Source organism: Aythya marila (assembly GCF_965140915.1).
Source record: "Aythya marila genome assembly, contig: HAP1_HAP1_SCAFFOLD_154, whole genome shotgun sequence".
Classification (NCBI taxonomy): Eukaryota; Metazoa; Chordata; class Aves; order Anseriformes; family Anatidae; genus Aythya; species Aythya marila.
The window spans coordinates 1,875,322-1,881,455 of NW_028137218.1; positions in this window are offsets into that span (position 1 = coordinate 1,875,322).

Sequence of the window (6,134 nt, forward strand, 5' to 3'; positions counted from 1 at the left end):
CTGCTGCTGCTTAGAGTCCCTGGGCTGCCCGGTCCCAGACCCATCAATGAAGCACCTATAGCTCGTGGGCCCAGGGAAATGGGTCCAGGCACTGGGGGCTGCTGCAGCTGGCTCTGCCCTGCTGGGCTCAGGCCACGCCGAGGAACCCCTTGGAGCTGCCAGAAAGCCCCTTGTTCCCAGGGGCTGCTGGGGCTCTTGGGGAGCTGCTGTTACATGGAGCACATCTGGGGAGCAGGTAAAGGGGGGTCCTCAGGTAGGGACAAAGTGTGGTGCTGGGCATGGACGACCCCAGCCACCACCACACATGGAGCAAAAGAGCAGGCAGAGAGCAGCCCTGGGCTGACATGAGCTCCCGGTATGAGGGCAGGCACTGAGGAGAGCCAGGAGGTGCTGGCACAGCCCCTGCGGCACAGGGCAGGTAGGAGAAGCTGGGCAGCGGGTCAGCATGGCCTGGAGGGGCCATGTCCCTGGGGGCTGGCTCTCATGGGGTGACCCCGGGATAGGAACAGAGTGCTGCTTGCCACCCTGCTCCTCTGCCCAAGCCCAGTGCTCCTGCCCTCTGAGCAGCCCCTCTGCTTTGGCCGAGGTTCTCTTGTCTGCTGGGGTTACAACCCAAAAGTCCTGGGCCATTGCACGCCCTTCCCTGAGGCTGCTGGTGGCTGGGGGAGCTGCTCTAGATTCCCCTGGCATAGGGACCAGCCTGCCAGGCTGGGCCTGAGTGAATGGGATGACAAAGATGGGAACCAGGCAACACAATGGGGAAGGGTGGGAGCTTTCCTCTCCCAGCACCTCCCCAGGGTTGGCTGCTCCAGCTTCAAGGTCATGCTTGTTGTTGGCACCTGGGCTGTGCTTTTCCCAGGGACATGTGACAGACTGAGCTCAGAAGTGCCCTGACCCATGAGCTGTTACCCTTTTCCCTTGTCCCAGTCTCAAAAAGTGGGTAATAGGCTTAACCCATACCTGAACATATCAATCCAGCATCCAGATTGTGAGAACAGTAGGATTCACCACGTCCTGCATGACTGCAGTCAGACAGGGCAGACTCCTTGCCATTACACGCAACAGCAACCATCCAAATGGGCCCAGATCCTGGCCCAAAGTGTGCTTTGTGAAGAGCTTCAAGAGCAACCCCACAGCCCAGCTGCCTACAAACCACTGCAGCATCGGACATGTCCCAGTCGTAATGGCACACGGTCCCCCACTCGTCATGGAGTTTCACCTCCACTCTCCCAGCACAGCGCCCGTCACCATCTGCCAGCCTCACCTCCGCAGACCCTTCAAACACCAACACAGGAAGGGTCAGGAGAACTTCCAGCCCCATACTGTGGGTCTGTGAGAACCCCCTCCCCAGGCAGAATCACAGGCCCCAGGGTGGGAGCTCTGTCCCCATAGGCTTTCCCAGGGGCAGTGTGGGGTCCCTGTTTTCTCCATGGGCTATGCTGGGATGAGGGTACTCAGCTCTAGCCCTCCTGAGCCATTCGCTGCCCCACAGCCCTCACCACCTCCTCCCACCCCAGTGGACCCCTGCCCTTGCCCATGCCCACCCCCACACAGCCCCCAGCCCTGCACAGGGCTCCCGCTCCTCCCCAGCCCAGTGTCCCCCATACAGCCCCATGCCCCTGAGCAGCTTCCATCGCCTATTGTCTGCCACAGGCACCTCCTAAAACCACTGTCCAACCCAGGAACTCTAGGGTGCCCACAGGGCACTGAATTGATCACAAGGATCCCAAAAAACTTTCCTCGTCCCTGCTGTCAGATCAGTCCCTGTGCTTGGAGAGAGCCCCAGGAAGGACACCTCTCTACCACTTCTGGGTGCAGACACCCCAGTCCCCTTCTGTTAATGGGACACAACCTGCCCTCCTGGAGTCAGTGTTTCCCCAGATCCCAGGGGCAGGGAACAGCACACAAGCCCTCTGGGGCACCCCAGACATTGGCTGTGTCCTGGAGATCACTGAGGGTCACTCTCACTGTCTGGGACTCTTCCAGATGAAAAGGCATGGTGCTGGGGAAGAAGGGCTCACAAAAGGGTCCCCAAGGACAAGGAGTCTAGAAATGATGCCAGGCATGGGTTGCCATAATCATGGGAGCTGTGGAAATGGATTACCCCCTCCCACCCAGACAGGCACAGATTAAAACACAGGGCTGAGGGACTGAGAACCTTCTGCCTCTCATTTCAGTGGTGCCTGAAAACCACCCCACTCCCAGAGAGATACCATTGATCCCACTGCTGCCCACTGGCCCCAGCCTGTGGAACAGAGAAGCTGGCACTTACCTCTGCAAGGCTGCACCCAGAGGAACAGCCACAGCACCCAAGGGGACAGGAGTCCCTCTGTCCCCATCCTGAGGCTCCTGCCCTGACAGCAATGCCCTGCTGCTGGAGCTCCTGGGGACCCACAGTGAAATGGAGATGATGGGAGGGCAATATATCTGTGCAGATGCTGTCCCAGCTGCAGGAGGAGCCAATCGAAGCAGCAGGCACCTTTTTAGACGTTATCGGCACTTATCTCCCCTCCGACGCAGCCCAGCTCTCCAATGAACTTCTCCAGTGCTCTTCATGACCATATATGAGGGACGGCTCCGCTGCGGCTCTCACGTCACTGCGGTGGGACATCATCGTGGGGTAGGGCTGGGTGTGGGGGCAGATGGCTCTGACACCCCTTGCAGCCTGCTGTGGGAGCACGGAGCATCTCCTGAGCTGTAGCATCCAAGAGCCCAAGGTGCAATTGTCCGGCTGTCCCTGTGCCATGGGATCCACGGGGCTGGTCCTGCAGCAGGGCTGTGTCAGGCTGGGAAGGGACCAGCCCCTGCCCCTGCTACAGCCCCCGCTGTGCTGGCAGCAGCAGCTGGGAAAGGCCCTTGGGCAGGGCCAGAGCCCCATGCCGGGAGCGCTGGCTGTCCCGTCCCTCCCCAGGGAGCCTCCTGTGGGGTCCCGGCAGCAGCCAGAGCTGGTCCAGGGCCTGCCCTGGCAGCAGAGCTGCAGCCCAGAGCCTCAGGCGTCTCCCTGGCTCTCAGCGTGTCACCCAGGGGCCGTTATTCCCCGCGGCGGGTCGGGAGCTGGAGCCTGCCTGCCACTGCAGGTGCACAAACCGCAGCCCACGTGACATGGCGCCCGGGCAGGAAGACGGTGGTTTCCTCCTGGCCCCGTGCCCAGGCATGGCCCTGCGGTGCCTCCCAGCCTCCTCACAGCTCCAAGCCTGGCAGAGTCCAAGAAGTGTTGGGACAATGCTCTCAGACGTATAGTTTATTATATATATATATATATATATATATGCACACATATATATATACACACACATATATATACATGTAATATTTTTAATGGATCACAAATTTTTATAAATACATACGAAAGTATATATTTTACTTATACACTATTATGTTATATTATTATGTATTTCATTAGATTACATATTATTAATAATATTTTATATATTATTATATATATAAAAATATATAAATAGATTTTATATTATATATATATTTATATATTTTATATATAATAATATTTTATATATTATTTATATATAATAATATTATTTATATATAATAATATTAATAATAATACTTGATATTTTATATATTTAAATAATATTTTATATTTTAATATTTTATATTTCATATTATGTGTTATGTATATTACCAATAATATATATCATATTACATTATGTTATTTGATATATCTTTATATTACATACAGTATTCTAGTATATTATATAGTATTATGTTATATTATACAGTATATTATATAATAATAATTATTTTATATATTTTATTTTATTTTATTTTATTACCTTAATTTTATACACATTACATATATATAATCTTTATTTTATATATGTATTATACTTTTAAATATTTTTTATTTATTTATAGCTTTTATAATTATTAAATATATATATATATTTTTTTTTGGTCTGGTGGCTGGAGTTGGACTCTCTGATCTTCAGTTCTTTCCAACTCGGGATATTTCATTATTCTGACCAATCCAGCTCCAGGTGATGCCATAGCATCTTCACCTGCCATGGGCTTGCTCCTGGCCTGTAGTCAGGCAGCAATGACCTCACAAACACCTACACAATTCTTGGTCTGCCAGCTCCTCAGGCACCAGTGGCCTCACAGGTACAATGCATGGGCCTTGCCCTGACCTATCAGCTAATTGATCACCAATGACCTCCCCACAGACCTACACAAGCCATGTGCTTATTCCTGGCCTCCTGGCTTCTCAGGCACCAGGGTCCTCCCAGCATCTAGCACAGGCCATGTTTGCTCTCGGCCTGTCAGCTACTCAGGCACCACTGGCATCGCAGGAACATTCACCTGCCGTGGGCCTGCTCGTGGCCTATCAGATCTTCAGCTGACAGTGACCTCATAAGCACAGATGATCTATTGGAAGATGTCAGAGTCCCTGCCCATGACAGGGGGTGGGTGCTCATGCTCAGCTGGCTGTTGACCAACATCCCCAGGTGCTTTTCTGTTGGCATCTGTCCAGCCACTCTTCCCCAAGCCTATGCTGCATAGGATTGATATGATCCAAGTGAAGGAGTTGGCACTTAATCATTGTTGAATGTCATGTGATTGGACTCAGTCCATCAATCTGGCCTTTCCAGATGCCTCTTAAATGCTTTCCTTCCTCAAGAAGATCAACTGTCCCAACTAACTTGTTATCATCTGCAAATGTACTAGGGGTGTACTTGATCCTCTCAGTCAGATCATCCATCAAAATAGTAAACAAAGCTGGACCCAGTACAGAGGCCTGGGGAATGCCACCCACGACCATCCACCAACTGGATTGATCTCTCTTCACTCAGACTCTTTGAGCATGGCCATCCAGACAGTTCTTCAGCCAGCAAACTGTACACCTGTCCAAGCCATGAGCAGACGGATGGGTTGTCATTCTGCAGGGCTGCTGCTACTGAGTCCACACTGAGAAGATGTAGCTCCTTCTATTAGGCTTTTTGTGATGCCCTGTGCTCAGTCCTTTCAAATCAACTAAGCATGAATTTGGTGCTTGTGATGAGCTGGTTCTCAGCTCTTGTTCTAGTTACTTGCTAGCATGTATCATTGTTGTTGAGTTTATACAGCACTGGCATTCTTGCATTCCCTTTTGTCTCTGTTTGCTTGAGTCTGCATTGTCAATGGTCGTTCAGGAATACTGGAGGGGTGGCTGCGGGGAAGCATGAGGTTGCATCTGTCATGGTGGGACCTCGGTCAGCATTCACAGTGCAGTGACTCAACTGTGACACAGACAGGAATTCTATCCTTTGAGGGAATCCCAAAGGTAATTCCTTCTTGAAGGGTGATGCCATCCTGAGTCGTGTCCTTGCCTGTGCAGCATCTGTCAAATGGCTGATATAAGTTTCCCCTCAGAAGAAAGTCCCTATCATGAGGGGCTGTCTAGAGCTGGGCTCCTCTCCACAGTTCTGACACAGAGTCTTCTCTTGCAGGGGCTCTCCAAGGGCTGCAGCCTCCTTCAGGCCACATCCACCTGCTCCCACATGGGGTCTTCCATCAGCTGCAGTGTGGAGATCTGCTCCAACATGGTGCACCACAGGTCTCACGGAGAACTTCTCCAGCACCTGGAGCACCACCTCACCCTCTTTCTTCACTGACCTTGCTGTCTGCAGGGTTGTTTTCTCTCACAGTTTCTCAATCTTCTCTCCCAGCTATTCCCTCACGTCATTTTCAACCCCTTTCTTTAAAAAAGTTCTCACAGATGTACAAACAGCATTACTCATTGGCTGAGTTTGGCCAGCTGCATGTCCCTTTTGGAGCCAGCTGGAAGTGGCTCTTCTCTAAGAAGGGGCAGCTTCTGGACTCTCCTCACAGACACCAGCCCTGCAGCTGCCCCTGCTAAAAAACCCCTTCCATGGAAGTCCAATACAACCTCCCACCCGCAAAGTAAAAACAGAGCCCAGACAAGCAGCAGCAGACCCATGAGCTGGCAATGGCAAGGCACATAAAGACCTTCTAGCAGAGGCAAACCCTGGGAGAACTGCTCTGAGTTTTTTTGGCTCTGCCCTCCATGGATGAGATCAAACAAGGAGGGTTTTGGCAGGGGTTGAGCTATTCCTCATTTGTGCTTATGTGGAAGGTTAGAAACCAGCCCAGGTGTTTGTACCAAACCCAACACACCC